At 44.3% G+C, this 19,735-nt stretch overlaps 1 protein-coding gene and 1 pseudogene across 1 annotated transcript in view; one reads left to right on the top strand and one right to left on the bottom strand.

Moving 5' to 3' along the window:
- GABRA3 (gamma-aminobutyric acid type A receptor subunit alpha3) overlaps nucleotides 1-19,735 on the bottom strand; it is a 508,794-nt gene that overhangs the window by 402,124 nt on the left and 86,935 nt on the right. The gene's annotated exons all lie outside the window — the stretch shown is intronic.
- On the top strand, nucleotides 16,321-18,427 carry LOC101647177 (annotated as a pseudogene).

Raw genomic sequence — 19,735 nt, 5'->3', positions numbered from 1 at the left:
AGGAGGAGGAGGAGGAGAAGGAGAAGGAGAAGGAGAAGAAAGAGAGACTGGTGTAAGGGTAGGAGTGAGTGCAATCTGAGACGTATCCTCACATGCTTGCTCAGTTCGACAGAAAGCAACTGGCTTCAGCTTTCATTTAAATCAATGACATCCCAGCCAGGGACACATTTTATGTGTAAAAAATGAAATGCAGCTTAAAAGCAAGAAAAGATGATAGAAATAGGTAATGGGGTAGGGATCATAAAAACGCAATGCCATCGGGAGAAGGGGGAGAAATGGGGAACTGACTATAATGGCCGACGTATAAAGACACCCTCCGGGGCGGAGGGCAGGGGACCACAGAAACGTGGATGTAAGGAGACAGCGGACAGTGTAAGACATGAAAATAATAATCATTTCTCATTTATCAGAGGTCCACGAGGGTGGGAGGGTCAGGGAGATAGGGTAGGAAAAAAGTTGCTGATACCAAGGGCTGAAGCAGAAAGAAAATGTTTTGAAAATGATGATGGCACCATATGTACAAATGTGCTTGATACAATGGATGGATGGATTGTTACAAGAGCAGTAAGAGCCCCCAATACAGTGATTTATTCCTAAATTTTTTTTAAAAAAAACCTCACTGCCACTGAGTCAATTCCAACGCATGGAAACCCTAGCAGACTGTCCCGTGGGTTTCTGAGACTAACTCCTTACAGGAGTAGAAAGCCTCACCTTTCTCCCAAGGATGGCTGGCGGTTTCGAACTGCTGACCCTGTGGTTTGCAGCCCACCGTGTCAAATGGGGCATAGACGACTCAACTGAGAAGATGAAACATACTTGTTTAAGGTCATATACCAATGAGAAAATGAGCTCAGGTTATGATCCTTGTGGTGTTGGAACTGCAGGTAGATGCAACCTGGAGATGCCTCTGTTGGAGCACATAATTGCATGGCTATCTATCTTCAGGGGAGGCTGGGACGTTTACCTGTGCTGTATCCCCAGGGAGAGAAGAGCCAGGTATACCTGTCACTTCCCAACTCTTCTGAAAGATCTGCAGTGGCTAGCCCATATGTTAGGTTGAGGCAGCCAGAATATAAGCTTCATCTTACCCTAGTGTGGTGGTAAGATTTTATGTCAGATTCTAAAATGAAACTGTAGGGGCCGAGAACAGCCTATCAAGCAGGTTAGAGCCTTATGATGCCTCCTTGGGGGTAAGGCCTTTTTTAATTTTGATTTGAAATCATTCTTTTTTACCTGGGTTTTTAATCATTTTATTGGGGGTTCGTACAACACTTATGACAATCCATCCATCCATCCATGCATTATGTCAAGCACATTTGTACATTTGTTGCCCTCATCATAGAACACATCTTTTTTTTCAAGCATATTTATAAATTTATTGCCCTCATCATTCTCAAAACATTTGCTTTCTACTTGAGCCCTTGGTATCAGCTCCTCATTTTCCCCTCTCTCCCAACCTCCCTCATGAACCCTTGATAATTTATAAATTATTATTATTTTTTCATGTCTTAAACTGTCCGATATATCTCTTCCCCCACTTTTCTGTTGTCCATCCCCCAGGGAGGGGGTTATATGTAGATCCTTGTCATCAGGTCCCCCTTTCTACCCCAACTTCCCTCCACCCTCCCGATATGGCCACCCTCACCTCTGGTCCTGGAGGGTTCATCTGTCCAGGATTCCCTGTATTTCCAGTTGCTATCTGTACCTGTGTACATCCTCTGGTTTAGCCAGATTTGTAAGGTAGAATTGGGATCATGATAGTGTGTGTGTGTGTGTGTGTAAGGGGGGAAGCATTAAAGAACTAGAGGAAAGCTGTATGTTTCATCGGTGCTACACTGCAACCCTGACTGGCTCGACTCCTCCCCATGACCCTTCAGTAAGGGGATGTCCAGTGGCCTACAGACGGGCTTTGGGTCCCCACTCCACACTCCCCCCCATTCACAATGATATGATTTTTTGTTGTTTGATGCCTGAAACCTGATTCCTTTGACACCACATGATCACATAGGCTGGTGGGCTTCTTCCATGTGGGTGTTGTTGCTTCTGAGCTAGATGTCCACTTGTTTACCTTCAAGTTTTTAAGACCCTAGATGCTATATCTTTTGATAGTCGGGCACCATCAGCTTTCTTCACCACATTTGCTTATGGGGGGTGAGGCCTTTTTATACACAACTCTCACCCATAACCTGTGATCTCCTTGATTTCTGCTTGTGTTTCTGCTTCATTGGCTTGCAACTACGTGAGTCTGAAGAGGGCTCTAGCTAGTATCAGACTCATGAACTTGAGATGACAGGTCTGGGAAGCCTCCTTGATATCATATTACTTCTTGATACAAAGTACTTATACATCCATGAGTGTTGCTGTTGTTGGATTTTTCCCTCTAGACAACCCAGCCAATGCACCCAGAAATACTCAGTTCCATCCCCTAAGATCTGAAAATCCTAACGCAGTGAAGAATGGATGTGCCTTCTCCATTCTCTCTCTCTCTGCCAATCACCCAGACAGAGAGGGGGATTCACAGAAGCCCTACTTACAACAAAATAGGATCTCTGAGTCACCTATTGGAGAAGAGTTACCTAAAAGAGTCACAAAACTCTTACCAGACTGTATTTTGAGCAAGAAATATACTTGTATCGGTTAAGCCATTTAAATTAAGGGTTGTTTACATAGCAGCTAGCACTAATTGCTTTGACTAAGAATTGAGAACCTTCCCAAGGGAGGACCCAGAGTCAGCTGCTCAAAGAATTGAATGGGATCTTATCCAGTCAGATGATAACATGCGCAGTGGCCGCCCTTTGTGGAGGTATCTAGGCCAAAATGCTTCCTCCTCTGATGGAATATGTTTAGTACAGCCTTCTCCATACAATCAAGGACACATGTTAACCTAATGGAAAGGGTCTTTGAGCTAAATGGTGTCTTTCAATCTCCATTACCCTAAGGATGAGCACAGTCTCTTAGCTAAAGGCTATGTCCAAGGGGAAACAGCCCTAAAGAAGAGCCAGAGTGGGAATCCAACAGAAACTAGAAAAGCCCATGGATTCACCTTGGCCATGGACATGGAAGTGCATGTAACTGAAGGAGGAAATGACTGAAGTGGAGGCTGCCTCTCATTCCCCTCTACCATCCCACCTTCAGATCAATGACTACTTGTAACTAGGTCTGTAGATTAAAGGATGAGTCGGAACTCTGGCCACTGCACTGGGTATAAAATTAGTGACGGTACAAAGCTGGGTGGCCAACAATCTGCCACATCTGAATGGGCACAAATGCTGTGGCTGAGAGTCTTCCCCAACAGGCACAGGAAGGACTACAACCCAGGCATGGGGCGATGAGACTGGTAGCCCAGGGTTCACAGTTCCTGGGTTGAAACCAGTTGTTTTTAGACAAGCACTGCCCCTGTCACAAGCAGGCTAGCTGGCTCCTGGGTTCCTGAGTCACTGAATGTCAAGTGTGGTGAGATGCTGAGGTGGCACTGCTAAAGTTAGAAGGCTCAAAGTTGCCAATTAATTCTGTGCAAAAAGGCGTTTACATCAGCCCCCGCTTTGGACCCAGTCTGCTGTGCTCCAGCTACTGCCAGGCTGGGGCCTCCTTGGGAGCAACTGCTTGCCTCGGGCCTGGAAGCAAAGCAGTCACAGCCTCCTGGTTGGACAGCAACTGGCTATATTTATCTCCTGTCCTCTTTCCCTCCTTCCCCCCGCCCCATTAGTTTTCTATTGCTGTGTAACAAATTACCACGAATTTCGCAGCTGTAAACAACACACACTCATTACCTCACAGTATCTGTGGGTCAGGGGTCTGAGTAGAGCACACCTCGGTCTTCAGCAGGTTGCCTACTCATCTGGAGCTGAGGGTACCCTCCCAAGCTCCCATGCGTTCTGGCAGGATCTATTTCCTTGCACCTACATGACTGTGGCCTCTAGCATTGTGCTCGCTGTGGGCTGAGGTTTCTCTCAGGTGTTGAAGGTCACAGGCAGTTCCATAGGTAGCTTATAACATGGCTACAGCAGAGACCTCCCATCATGCGAGCCATCCTCTGTTGCTTACAAAAGGAACCCCGAGAGCACTGTGGGTTAGACATTGTGCTGTTAACTGAAAGGCTGGTGGTTCAAACCCATTCTCACAAGAAACGTGAGGCTGTCTGGTAGAGAAAATGTTTACAGGCTCCCCAACCCTATACAATCAGAATACACTGAATGGAAGTGGGTTTATACAGAGTGTGACTCATTGGGGGTCACCTTAGGTGTGTCCTTTATCCTCCCCCCCGACGCCTCTCAGAACCTGCTAGCTGCTGACAGCTTCTGCTCATATCGCCAACCAACCTCGGGGCGAATGTAAGAATGCCACATCTGTCACGATTGTTCTTCTTGCCTCCGTGTCATGCAGGGCCGTCCTTTGTGCTCATCTCCTGGGAATTTGTCCAAACTGTAAATCCTCAGCCCCCACCCCAGACCTGCCAAGTTTCACAGGCTTCCACTTGGTTGTTGACCACCTAGTGAAGGAACAGATAGACTTGATAGGAGAGAGAGGGACATATGCCAAGGAGCAGCATGAGAAAACACCGCCCCCGCCCCTCTGATCATCATAAATAGAGGGGCTGCTGAGCCTGCAAAGTGGTTCTGCTTTCCAGTAGGGAATGTCTCCACATGGTGGGTCGCCCTTGATGTGGGGCCATTGTGAAAAGGCAGCCTGTGGAATGGGAGAAAGAATAGGCGGCTTGATGCCAGGGAGTCAGAGTTGGAGGTGTCAGCTATTTCCAGGAGTTGTTTAGGAGTGCCAATGCCTCAGCTCTGGGTGATTTAGGGGACATAGGATGTTGTCAGTCCCCAGCCAAGGGAAGGAACCACTGATCCAATTAGGGTCTGCGCTTGATGAAACTCTACTGTCTAGAGCCAGGCGTCCTCAAACTACGGGCTGTGGCCCACATGCGGCCCACCGAGGACATTTATCCGGCCCGCCGGGTGTTTTTGCCCCATTTGGTTTTTTCCCTTCAAAATAAGATATGTACAGTGTGTATAGGAATTTGTTCATAGCTTTTTTTAAAACTATACTCCGGCCCTCCAACGGGTCTGAGGGACAGTGAACCGGCCCCCTGTTTAAAAAGTTTGAGGACCCCTGTGAGTCTAGAAGTAGGAAAAGGCTGGTCCCAGCTAACTTGTTCAAGGTACCATTTAAGCAATCATGCAATGCTGCCTGCTATGTTACCTTAGTCAACTTCTTGAGGCTACACCTTTTTTGGGGGGTGGGCGGGGGAGGACCACTATATATAGTGTGTAGAAAAGCCAGCAGCCCCTATAGTGGGCCCTATTCAGTGTCAGCTTCTTGTTCCATAGGGTTAAGGTTCACTTTGAGGAAATAAAATTTGTTTGGAACAGGTGTAGTTGCTTTGTATGTTGTGATAGTTAGACGGGATGAAGTGAAGGGTGAGGGCGGGCCCTCACAGCCTCCATCTTGCCTCAGACTAGGTCCTGGAACCCTGAGGCTGAGAGAGTACCACTCTGAGTGCTGTTTCTTAGGATTGTTGACGGCCACACAGGGACAGAGAAGGACAAGCAAGAAGAGCGACATGCCTGAGCTGCACGTCTGTGATCATCCTGAGCAACCGGGCTTGGCTCAGATGCTCGCTGCGCACAGCTTCGCAGTAAGCACAGCTACATCTTCTTACAGAGTCACACTGACAGTCATCATTCCGATGTCCCTCGTGTGCTGTTTCTTGGAAAATCCATCTCCAGCATCTCTGAGAGGCCACTTTAGGTGTCTCCTAGCTACTCCCCAATGGTTTTCTCCCTCTGGGATGACCACTGAGGCCTTAGGCCATGGTCTGTCCATGTGATCGCTCCTGAAAGCACTACTATTCCTTCCACTGTTCTATGGGATACCATACTCTGCCTATCGCTCTTCTGCCACAACCCAGGCTGCTGTTGCTGCTGCTGCTATTAGATGAAGCAGACAGTGCCTTTCACAGCATTGAATGGCAGTCCCCATCAAGTGTGACCAATTCAGCACCGCTTTGCCAGGTACAGCAGGCCCTGCCAGGGCTAGTGTTTTGCCAGGAACCATTGTCTTTTGTGCTATTCTTTTAGACATAAGAGGAAACTGTGTGTGGCCCCGGTGAGCTCTCACAGAGAGAACTAACTCTTAGTCTTTGTGCTGCACTCTTAGTGAGACTCCCTTTCCGAGCCTTTCGGAGTCGAGAAGACATTTGCTAGCAATGGTGAAAGAGTGCACATTCAGGCAGGTGTCTACGGTGAAAGCACTCAGCTCTGGCCAGATATGATTTCACTAGCTTACCTTTATGTAGCAGTCATTTTTAGGGGATTAAAGAGCCATTTGGTTTTTAACCACTCTTCCTACTGGCTTCTATCAGTGTACAAGTGGGCATGCTTCTCTCCGGCTCAGACATAAAAAACATTGCCCCTTCCCTCCTCCAATAACGAATTGCCCCTCTCTTCCTTTTAGCTGATCGTTCTCTCTCTCTCTCTCTCTCTCTCTCTCTCTCTCTCTCTCTCCCTCCCTCCTCTTTCTTTCTAATCACTTTTGTTAGGTAGTGGGAAGTCCAGGCCAGGGGGTTGTCCTTCTCCATGCCTGGGCGGTACACCAGGGTAACCCCAAGTAGACCCAGATGGGCTTAATTCAGCCAATGGAGTCAACCAATCCCTTCGACCACACCACCTGGCCCTTTTTTTCCTCTTCCTCGCCCTTCTGCTCAGCCATGCCATGGTCTCTCGGGCCTCAGACCACCATGTGTGGGTGTGCAGTCCCACAAGATTACCCATGTTCAGCGACTGTAAAACCTGAAACTTCTTCTGTCCTTCATAAAAACTCACTTGGGTCACAGACCAGGCTTCAGCGTGAATTCTTTCTTGTGCAAAACCAAGAACCGAGGTATTTCCAACCCCAAAAAACTAGCACTCGCTTCCTAAGAAACTGCACTCCGGCTTCCATACCACGGCTGATGGGCTAGCCAGTTCACCTAGTGGTCTACCCACCTCAGAATTCCCCTGGCTTGATGCTTCCACGAGAATTAAACATGCACTATGGAATCTATTCTACCAACACCCTGCCAGCGATTCAAAAAATGCCTTGCCATCAAGCCCATTCGGCTTCATTGCAACCCTATGCGAAGGACTGCCCCGGGGGTCCTGAGACTGTGACTCTACAAGAGTAGAGAGCCTCATCTTTCTCTCAAAGAGAGGCTGTGGTTTCAAAGTGCTCACCTTGCAACTTCAAGGTCCAACAAAGCACCACTCACTACACCACCAGCAGGGATGGTATCATTTTGAGCCAATGGAAGGTCATGTTATCTTCCTTTGACAGGTGGAGAGACTGAGCTTGAGTTGCCTTGTTGCTTCCCACAACAACCTTGTAGACTTTCTCCGATGCGCAGGTCTCAGCTGGTTGCTAGCAAGAGCATAATAATGAACACCACATGGTCCTCATGAAACCGACAGTGTAGTAAGAGAGAGAGAGACATCATGGTGCCAATGAGCACACACACGAGACTACCATTGTAATTGTGGTTGGTGCTTTAAAGATAAAATATGAGATGTGGTGTGGGTGCCCATGAAGAACGATTCAGATTGAGAGTAGACAGCAGAGAGGATGCCTCCAAAATAAGATTAAAACAAAACCATGTAGTACAATTTGTGTGTGTGTGTGTGTGAGAGAGAGAGAGAGAGCACAAACACGTGTAGCAGGCAAAAGGAACAGCATGTGCTGATTCCTTGGGGGGAGGGGGGAGGAGAGCTTTGGGAAAGTGAAAGAAGACCCGAGTGGCTGGAACTGAGAGACCAAGCAGGTTAGGGAGAGAGAAAGAGAAGAGGATTCCAGAGGAGAGCCAAGCTTCATCCCAAGGCAATGGGAAGTCTTAGGAGACCTTTAAGCAGCAGAATGACAAGTCTAGACATACAAATAGGAACAGTCACGTTTATCCTCTAGGCCAAGGACAAATAAGTTCCTGAGTCTTTGCTTTCCCTTAGAAACTTCTGCATTCAAAACTTAGGTTTTGAATGAGAAGGCACAGGCCAAGGGCACTGAGAAGGCGCACCAGAGATGAGACAAAGCCAAAACACCATGTCTTGGAAGGCGAGCTGTTTCAAGAAGGAAGTACTCAACCTTGTTAAATGCTGCCAAGAGGATCACTGAAAATCAGACTGGAGTCTTGTCAACTGGCAGGTCTTCTTCTGCTAACCACAGCCAAAGCTCTTCCCACAGAGGGGAGGCAGAGCAGTGATACCAGCCTGTGCGATCACAAGGTGTCAAAGGGATCAGGGATCAGGCATCAAAGAACAAAAAAATCAAATCATTGTGAATGAGGGGGTGAGCAGATTGGGGACACAAGACCCATCTGTAGGCAAATGGACATCCCCTTACAGCAGAGTTGTGGGGCATAGAGGAGTAAGTCAGGGTGCAGTGTAGCAAAGATGAAACATACAACTTTCCTCTAGTCCCTAAATGCTTCCTGCCCACTCCAGCCCCCATCATGATCCTAAGTCTACCTTACAAATCTGGCTAGATCAGAGGATGTACACTGGTACAGATAGGAACTGGGAACACAGGGAATCCAGCACAGATGATCCCTTCAGGACCAGTGGTGAGAATGGCGATACTGGGAGGGTGGAGGGAAGGTGGGATGGAAAGGGGGAACTGATTGCAAGGATCTACATATAACCCCTTCCCTGGGTGATGGACAACAGAAAAGTGAGTGGAGGGAGACAGTGCAAGAGAAGACAAAATAATAATTTATAAATTATCAAGGGTTCATGAGGGAATGGGGAGCGGGGAAGGAGGGGAAAAATGAGGAACTGATGCCAGGGGCTTAAGTGGAGAGCAAATGGTTTCAGAATGATGAGGGCAGTGAATGTACAAATGTGCTTTACACAATTGATGTATATATGGATTGTGATAAGAGTTGTATAAGCCCCCAATAAAATGATTTTTTTTAAAGATTTAGTAGGGCAAAGAGGGTAAGCAAGGCAGTAAAGGCCCTGAAAATGTGAGAGGACATTAGATCCAGATGTAGGGATATTGACTAGCCTTTTCTAGGATAAGAGATAACCCATCTCATGGGGCACTACCAGACTGTAAGGTACCTGCAAAATCCTTAGGGATCCTATCATAAGGCAGACTCTGATCCAGCAGGGATGGGATAGAGTCTGGGGCTCTGCATTTCTTACAATTCGTAGGAGAGACTAATCCTGCTGGTGCATAGATTATACCTTAACTCACAAACTGGACGTAGAATTGGTTTACTTTTCTGTAACCCCCGCTATGATTTTATATTTCTACCTCAGGTATACAGAATCAGAATTAACAGTGTAATAAGATCCCCAAGAGAAAGAACATCCTGTCTTGGAAGAAGTAAGAGTCACCTGGAGATTGTTACTCTGTAGATTGTAATTCAGTATATTTGGGTGGGAATGCAAATTCTCAATAGGATGCCGCATCAGAAGGAACCTTTTGAAGTCCAGTTTGCAAAAGACTGAACAATGAATGCTTCTTAACCTTGGTGGCAGATTAGAATCACCAGATGGCCATGCTGCAGCCTCTATCAGAATCTACAGGGGAGGGCAGGTATTTTTTTTAATTTTCAATGCTCCCCAGATGATTTCAGTCACCTCCTACGCATGTGATCGTTGGACACCGAATAAGGAAAACCGATGCATTCGAATTGTGGTGCTGGGGAAGACTATTGAACGTACCACGAACATCCAAAAGAGCAAACCTATCTGTCTTGGAAGAAGGACAGTCCAAATGCTCCTTAGAGATAAGGATGGGGAGATTCTGCCTTACATACTTTCAACATGTAATCAGGAGAGACAAGGACATCATGGTTGGTAAAGGAGAAAGGCAGTGACAAAGAGGAAGGCCCTCACGGAGATGCATGGACACAGGCTGCATTGAGGAGCTCAAACATCAGAACAATTGTGAGGAGGGTGCAGGGCAGGCCATGCTGGCACGTTTTACAGCTGCTGCTCTATAACAGAAGGAAAGAACAAGACGCAGGTGCAGTTCTTCAAGTCCTCACCACCTTTATTCCCACCTCTCCCCAGTCAATCTCATCTTTTCTAAGTAATTTAAAAATATTTCATGAACATCTTGTATGCACCCAGCTTTGTTCTATGTACATGGGATGGGATACAATCTGAAAAACAAAGGCAATCCCTGTCCTCAAAGACCTTACAGTCTCCAGGGAGAGATCAGCAAACCAGCAATTATGTAACTTTCCATTGCCTCATCAGCTTTTCTCATGTGCATTTCTAGGAGTCAATTTCCATGGCCTCATCGGCAGTGAAAGTTGGACATTGAATAAGGAAGACCCAAAAAGAATGGAAGAACTTGAATTGTGGTGCTGGAGGAAAATAGTGAAAGTACCGTGGGCTGCTAAAAGAGGTCTTGGAAGAAATACAGTCAGGGTGCTCCTTAGAGGCAAGGATGGCAAGACTTCATCTTGCATACTTTGGATCTGTTATCAGGAGAGACCAGTCCCTGGAGAAGGACATCATGCTTGGCAAAGTGGAGAAAGAGAGAAATAGAGGAAGGCCCTCACCGAGATGGATTGACAGCCTGACTGCATCAATGGGCTCGGGAATGGGAACAATTGGAAGGACGGTGCAGGACCATGCAGTGTTTTGTTCTGTTGTGAATAAGATCCCTATGGGTAGGAAGCGACTTAATGGTATCTAACAACAACAGCATGAGGAAATTTGGGGATTAAGTATGCTCATCATTTGTTGAGAGTGTCAAAGACAACCACACTCAGCCTGGAGCTCTGGGAAGGCTTCCCACACCAGAGGTTTCTGTGGACAAAGGAAGCTAATTGGACAGGTGAAGAAAACCAAACGTGGATTATTGTTGTTAGGTTTGAACTCATAGCAACCCTATGTACAACAGGAAATAACACTACCCGGTCCGGCACCATCTTTATAATCATCACTATGTTTGAGTCTGTTATTTCAGCCACTGTGTCAATCCATCTTTTTGAGAGCCCTCATTTTTGTAGACTCTCTACTTTTCTGAGCCTGATGTCCTTCTGGGACTGGTACCTCCTGAAGACATTCCCAAAATAAGTAGATCAAAGCCTCACTGTCCTTGCTCCTAAGGAGCATTCTTTTTTTCAATCATTTTATTGGGGGCTCATACAACTCTTATCACAATCCATACATCCATCCATTGTGTTAAACATATTTGTACATATATTGCCCTCATCATTCTCAAAACATTTGCTTTCTACTTGAGCCTTTGGTATCAGCTCCTCATTTTTTCCACTCCCTCCCCGCTCCCCCATCCCCCATGAACCCTTGATAATGTATAACTTATTATTTTGTCATATCTTATACCATCCAACATCTCCCTTCACCCACTTCTCTGCTGTCCGTCCCCCAGGGAGGAGGTTATATGTAGATCCTTGTAATCAGTTCCCCCTTCCTCCCTCACCTTCTCTCCACCCTCCCAGTACCACCACTCTCACCACTGGTCCTGAGGGGTTCATCTATCCTGGATTTCCTGTGTTTCCAGCTCCCAGCTGTACCAGTGAATACATCCTCTGGTCTAGCCAGATTTGGAAGGTAGAATTGGGATCATAATAGTTGGGGGAAGGAAGCATTCAAGAACTAGAGGAAAATTGTATGTTTCACCGTTGCTACACTGCACCTTGACTGGCTCATCTCCTCCCTGCGGTCCTTCTGTAAGGGGATGTCCAATTTCCCATAGATGGGCCCTGGGTCTCCACTCCGCACTCCCCCTCATTCACAATGCTATAATTTTTCTAAGAAGCATTCTTATTGTGTTTCTTACAAGACAGATTTATTCATTTTTTTCTTACACTCTATGGTACATTCCATATTCGTGGCCAACACCATAATTCAAATGCATCAATTCTTCTTTGGTCTCTCTTACTCATTGTCCAGCTTTCATATGCATAGGAAACAATAAAAAATACCTGAGTTCTCAAAGTGATATTTTGATACTTTAAATTGATCTTTTTGCAATATGTCATCTGAATTCTTGATTGCTGCTTCAATGAATGAACTTCTAGACAACTTTAATCTTTTCTCCATTTATCAGAATGTTCTTTATTGGTCCAGTTGTATTTTTGCTTTTTTTTTTGCATTGATATATAGTCCATACTGAAGACTGTAGTCTTCAATCTTGATCAGTAGGTGATTCAAGGCTTCCCTTTCAGCACAGGAATTATACAGGAACCAAATTAACTACATCTGTGGAAAGGGACACTGAAGAAGTTTAATATCATCAGTCAAAACAAAGCTAGGGATCAATTGTGGAACAGACCATTAATTGCTAATATGAAAGCTCCAAGTAAAGCTGAAGAAAACAAGTCCATGAAAGCCAAAGGATGTTGCATATTGAGTCTTCCTCCGTCTTGATGCCTTGTTCCATAGAATCCTTCAATAAGGCAACTCAGTCTTCACCTTTTTCTTCAGTTCTTTCAGTTTGAGAAATGCTGAGCATGTTCATCGCTTTTGGTTTTCTTACTCCCAGGTCTTTTCACATTTCATTATAGTATTCTATTTGGTCTTCCCAAGCCACCCTTTGAAATCTACTGGTCAGCCCTTTTACCTCATCATTTCTTCCATTCCTTTCAGCTGCTCTAGGAGTCAGAACTGACTCGACAGCAGTGGGTTTGGTTTCATTTAGGATATGTTCAAGGGCAACTTTCAGTCTCTTCTAACGTCTATTTTGGTCTTTCCTTTTCTTGTGTGCTGCCTTTTTAATGAAGGTTTGCTTTCTTCACGTATGATTTCCTTGATGTCATCCCACAATCACTCTGGTCCTGGATCATTAATGTTAAACGCATCAAAATTGTTCTTCAGATGGTCTCTATATTTGGATGGTTATATATGCAAGATTGTACTTTGGCTCTCATAGACTTGTTTTCATTTTCTTCAGCTTCAACTTGAATTTGCATGTGACCAATTGATGATCTATTCCACAAGTGACTCCTGTGTTTTAAAGGACAACATTGAAATTCTCTATTATATCTATCCATCAGTATAGTCGATTTGGTCCCTGTGTATTCTATCTGGCACGCTCCCCATGTACGATCACCATTTATGTATTTAAAAAACTGGTATTTTCAGTGAATAAGTCATTGGCTTTGAAAATTCTATCATGTGATCTTCACCTTCATTTCTATCATCAACACACTATTTTCAAACTACTGACTCTTCTTTATTCCTAAGTTTCCTATTCCAATCACCAGTAAGTATCAGTGCATCTTGATTGTATTCTTGATGAATTTCAGATTATAGAAGTTGGTTAAAAGTTCCAGTACATTTTAGCTCAATAATGACTAGGATATCCATCTTTATGCATTCCATTTCAGTCTTGGTGATTTCCAATTTTCCTATATCATACCATATACAATCCACATTCTAATTATTAATGGATAGTCAGCTGTCTCTTCTAATTTTGAGTCATATCACATCAGCAAATGAACGTCCCAAAAATTAATCGATCCGTGTCATTAAGGTCAACTCTTCTTTGAGGAAGCAGCTCTTCTCTGAATGTATTTTAAGTGCCTTCCAACCTGAGGGGCTCATTATACCAAAAAAAAACCAAACTCACTGTCATTGAGTCAATACTGACTCACAGTGTGACCCTATGGAACAGGGTAGAACTGTCCCTGTGGCTTTCTGAGACTATATAGCTTTACAGGAGTAGAAAGCCTCAGTTTTCTTCCTTGGAGCAGCTGGCAATTTCGAACTGCTAATTTCTCGGTTAGCAGCCCAATGTATAACTGCTATGCCACCAGGGTCCCTGAGGAACTCATCATACTGGCACTATTAGACAATGTTCCACTGCTTTTTATAAAGTTTTCATGGGGATTTGGGGGTTTTTTTGGGGGTGGGGCAGGGGCGTAGATCATTGGGTTCTTCTTAGTCTAGCTTGGTCTGTAAGCTCTGCTTATGGGTGACCCTACTGATATGGAAATCCCAATGGCATAGCTTCCAGAATGACAACAATTTGCAAACCTCCACAGTATGACAAATGGACAGGACATGGCCCTAGAAGATGGAACCGCGACTATCATCAAGTCCCTTCTGACTCATACTGACCATACAGGGCAGAATAGAACCACCTCCTAAGGTTTCCAAGATTGTAACGTTTTCCATATGCAGACTACCACATTGTTCTCCCTCAGAGGCCAGTGAGTTCAAACCACTGACCTTTCTGTTCATAGTCAAGCATTTTACCCACTGCACCACCAGGGCTTCTTGGAAGAAGAAAAAACATTCACAGACACATGGCCCAGCATGACACACTTCAAGCTGGAGGAGGTATAGGCATGGCACAAGAGAGACCAGAAGGCTAACGAGAAAACTGGTAGGTCCAGATGATGAAAAGATAGGAAGGATGAATTTTTAACTGAAGCAGAGGGGAGTGGTTAGGCAGGAGTATCTTTGAAGGGATTTTAGCTATGGCTTGACTCCACCAGATTTGCACATATATATGCAAATATATACATATGCAATATAGCAAAAAAATAGGTATACTGGGCTTTTAAAATTAAAGAATTAGTCATGCAAATGACCAGTACCCTACACCACATTCTGCTCCAGAGAAGGACTCCTTTGAGCTCTTTTAGGCAAGTCTGATGATTTTTGTCTTCTGGCAGTTGACGCTCCATCTCAAAATGATCTGATTCTACTGCTGCTTTGTGCTTTTTCATTTTTCAGGGTCCATTTTGCTTCCTTTATGGTTTGTCTTAACTCATTACCCAAGCTCTCGCTATCCAATCATTGCTTATATAGATCCTTGTAGAAGCGTTGATTAAAATTCCCTCTGTGAAGTGAGTGCCAATCTTCATTAAATTACAGCCATCGTATGAAGTTATGAAGGATTCCTGCAAGAGCTTAGAGTACACTGCAGTTGGATTTCATCTGCTCTCCCAAGAGACTACTGTCTCTCTTGCTAACCACGTTGTTTAAATATGCGAGGCATTACTGCTCTCATCCTCCATGTCCTTGCCCTGAGGGTTATAGTCCGTAATGAGGACCAGTTCTGCAAGGTTCCTAGGAGCTCTGCCAAAGCACAGTATGATTTAGATATGATCTGGTTTATGTCGTTCATTGTTTATTTACAGTACAGTACATGTCTGTTGAAAATCACAGGGAAAATAAAGTTGATATCCAATACTCAACAGTATTGTTGCTTATTGTTTGAAAGCATACCCATTAATGAGTTCCTTAGGTGTTAAGTAACTATTTAATTGATATTTAACATGCTTTATACGAAGCACAAAATTTTAGTGGGCTGTTATAGAGAAGTGCAATGGAATTTTAGTAATATTTACAAAATAGGTGGAAGGGTTTTAATGGTCTGAGAGCACAGTATTTTTTTTTCATTTAAAATAATGGAAAATATTCTGCCAATACCTGAAAATTTGATTTCCAACATGTTTTTAGGAATTCATTAGTTTCAGATAATGGAAGATTTTTATACTTACACTTTTATTTCATGTTCCTTCAGCTAAAGATGCAATTCTTTGACTTGTCATTTAAAACGAACCTTTAAAAAAATTCTAATTTTATTTTAACAGCATACATAGTAAAGCGTAGTTCCTACATGTACGATTTAACGATACTGGTTACAGTCTTGCAGCTGTCCAACCTTTTGTACCCTCTCTCCTGAGCAAACGCATTACCTCATGAGGTCTCTATCTTCTCTTTCGAGTCTCTGTCGAAAATTTGGTCCCACAGAGACTGGTGTGAAAACAGCATCATGCCCAGGCAGGCAGGCTAACTGTAAGATGACTTCAGGGGATATTTTTGAGTGAAGAAGAAAAAGATTTTAATATCCTTCCAGGTAACTGCGTATATTTCTGTGATGCAACACCCCAACTTGACAAGTCATAGTTTCTGCAATGCTTTTTTAAATACTATTACATGTAAAATGAACATATTAACACACTTTGTCTCCCTTCACATCCTCTCCTCACTGCTACCTCCTCATTAAGGTCTATATTTCTTACCCCGTATAAAAAAGATTAGGGAGTCCTGGTTGCCTAGTTCATTATGAGCAAGGTAGCTAACCATAAGGTCAGTGGTTCAAAGTCACCAGCTACTCAGCAAGAGAAAGATGGGGCTCCCTAATCCTGTAAAGAATTTTAGTCTCAGAAACACGCAGGAGCAATTCTACTGGGTCCAATGGGCCTTTATGAGTCTAATTGACTTGATGGCAGTGAGTTTGGTGGGAGTTATTGTCAAGATTGGTGACATTTGCATTCCGTAGAGCCATCTGTGTAAGTCCTTGGTGCTTTGTCAATTGAAAAACCAAACTCGTCTCGTCCAGGCAGTTAAGATGCCAAAAAGGAAGAAGACCAAGGGCAAGAAGCAGGAGGCCAACAAGGTGGTGAACCCTCTGTTCGAGAAGTGGCCCAAGAGCTTCGTCATCAGCCCAGACAGGCAACCCTAGAGGCACCTGAAGCGCTTCATCTGGCAGCCGCACTGCACCCGGCTGCAGCGGCAACGGGCCATCTGTACACGTGGCGGAAGGTACCGCCCGCCATCAACCAGTTCATCCAGGCCCTGGACCACCAGATACAGACGATTCTGCTGCTGAAGCTGACCCAGAGATACAGGCCAGAGATGAAGCAGGAGAAGAAGCAGAGGCTTCTGGCCCAGGCTGAGAAGAGGCCGTTGGCAATGAGGGCATCCCCATCAAGAGGTCCTCTGGCCTGCGAGCCGGGGTCAACACTGTCACCACCCTGGTGGAGAACAAGAAGGTTCAGCTGGTGGTAATTGCACACAGCACGGACCCCATCAAGTTGATGGTCTTCCCGCTAGCCCTGTGCTGTAAAATGGGGACACCCCCCCCCCCTTACTGCATCATCAAGAGCAAGGCCTGGCAGGGGGGCCTGGTGCACAGAAAGACCTGCACCACTGTCACCTTCACACGGGTCAACTCAGAAGAAAAGGAGCCCTGGCTAAGCTGGTGGAAGCCATCAAGATCAACTACAAAGACAGATATGATGACATCCGCCGCCACTGGGGTGGCAATGTCCTGAACCCTAAATCAGTAGCCCACATTGCCAAGCTGGCCAAGGCCAAAGAACTTGCCACCAAGCTGGTTTTCTGTACATTAACAAATGAAACTAGTCTTTCAAAAAAGGTTAAAAAAATCACTGCCATCGAGTTGATGCTGACTCAAAGCGACCCTATAGGATAGGGTAGAACCATCCCTGTGGGTTTCCAAGACTGTAATTCATTACAGGGGAGTAGAAATCTATAGTTGGTGATAAAAGTTGCAAATCAATATAAAATGCCTGAATTATCATCACTATTAAGTGTTGCTTATGGCACAGTTCCAACACTCATCTGTCAGTTTGCTGTACTGTGGTGGCTTGTGTGTTGCTTTGATGCCGGAAGGCATGCCACCTGTATTTCAAATGCCAGCAGGGACACACATGATGGACAGTAAGAAGGACTAGCTGTTCACTTCAGAGAGATTAGCCACTGTAACCTTATGAATAGCAGCAGATCATTGTCTGATATACTGCTGGAAAGTGCACTTCTCCAGTAGGAAACATGAAGTAAATAAACATTCTGCCTTCCAGTTGATTCCAATTCAGTGCCCCTGTAGGACAGAGCAGAAGTACTCCCTATGAGGCAGTAAATCTTTATGGGAGCAAACAGCTTCATCTTTCTCCCAAGAGGAGCAGCTGGTGTATTTGAATTGCTGACCTTGAGGTTAGCAGCCTCCATGAACTAGATTGGCACAGTGGTTGCAACAATGGGCTTGAACATAAAAACAAGAATTGTAAGGATAGTACAGGAACTGGCAGTGTTACATTCTGTTATGCATAGAGTAAATTGGTCCCTAACAAAAACACTGCAAAGAGCAGTATTCATATTATACACCCACTTCTCACTTAATGAAAATTAGTGTTATGTTAAAATGGAGGATAACTACATCACTGCATAACTGTTGAATTGCAATGTTACATAACTATCAAACCATGAGCATCATGGTCCCACTAAGTTTACATATGACCTTAACCCTCACAACCAGGCTTACTTTCAGCTTACACCTTGGCATGCCATACTGCCAGATATTCATCATTAATGTGCAAAGCAGATTTTTTTTCTTCTATTTTCAAAAATGTGAAATGTTGGATAAGAAAAGAGTCAATAAGTGAATTGGTGTTTTTATTCACCTTGTACACTTTTTCTCCCTGGAAACACTATTTGCATTTCTAGTTTCCTTGCTTTCTTTGCCTTTGTCTGAGTTTTAAAGAGCTCATCGTTAAATTCAATTTTCCATGTTATTTCTGAAGACCTCCTGTGTCCTTCTTAGTCTGACATAACATTTTAAAAACGCTAACAAATTCCTAAGACCCCCTTTTCCCACAGATATTCCCACGGAAATCTATGCCCTCCTGCTCCTGCAGGAATTCAGCCCTCTCTAGGCTTCTGCCTGTCACTCATTACCACTTAGCACTTCTTTTCATTGATTTTAGATTAGATTCACTGTTTCCAGGCTCCACTGTCTTCTTCTTCTTGGATTGCTACCTCATCTTACAGAACACATCCTCAAGGAATACACTAAGAAAAAGGTGCATGGAATTTACCATATATACTCAAGTATAAGCCGAGGCACCTAATTTTACCACAGAAAACTTGGGCGCTTTTGTAGCATAAAAAATATGCTGAAACCAAAAAATATCAAATGGGAAGCAGATGCCCTCTTCAATAAGTGGTGCTGGAAAAAATGGATATCTAGCTACAGAGAAACGAAACAAGACCCTTACCTCACTCCATGCACAAGAATAAACTCAAGGTGGATCACAGACCTTGAGGTAAAACCCCAAAGTATTGGGACCATATTTGAGGGAATTGGGGCAAACCTGAGAACCTGGGCACAGGGGATGCATAGGCTATCAGAAATAGGAAAGGATATAAATACAGAGGACTCACAAATTGACAAGTGGGATCTACTGAAGACAAATCACCTGTGTACATCAGAAGAATTCACTGAGAGAATAATAAGAGAACCCAAGGACTGGGAAAACATCTTTAACAATGACACATCAGACAAAAGTCTTATTAGTAAAATCTACAATACTTTGCAAGCTTACAATAAGAAAAAAACTAACTGCCAACTAAAGAGGTGGGCAAAGGACCTGAACACAAGTTTCACAGGAGCAGAAATCCGAATGGTCAATAAACATATGAGAAAATCTTCCTGATCATTAGCCATACGAGAAATGCAAATTAAAGCAACTATGGGATACCACCTAACACCCTCAAAGATAGCCCAATTCAAAAAGTCAGAAAGCAACAAGTGTTGGAGGGGCTGTGGGGAAATAGGAATTCTCATCCACTGCTGGTGGACCTGTAGGTATGTAAAGCCATTATGAAAATCAATTTGGCGATATCTAAAACAGATGGAGATTGAGCTACCATATGACCCAGCAATCCCCCTATTAGGCATATATCCAGAAGAGGCAAGAAACAAACCATGGCCAGACACCTGTGCTCCAGTGTTCATCGTGGCACAGTTCACAATTGCAAGGAGTTGGAAACAACCCACAGTTCCATCAACAGACAAATGGATCAAAAAACTGTGGTACATACCTACAATGGAGTACTACACATCCCTAAAACGCAATGATGAAGCACATTGCCACATGGGAACAACTGGAGGAAATCATGCTAAATGAAGTCAGTCAAGCACAAAACGACAAGTACAGCATGAGTCCACGAGGTAAATTAAA

This window comes from Echinops telfairi, unplaced genomic scaffold, assembly GCF_000313985.2.
Source record: "Echinops telfairi isolate 266 unplaced genomic scaffold, ASM31398v2 ScPeMD7_7472;HRSCAF=8510, whole genome shotgun sequence".
In the NCBI taxonomy this organism is placed as follows: Eukaryota; Metazoa; Chordata; class Mammalia; order Afrosoricida; family Tenrecidae; genus Echinops; species Echinops telfairi.
The sequence above is the reverse complement of the archived record's forward strand: the minus strand, read 5'-3'. Positions and strand labels throughout refer to the sequence as shown.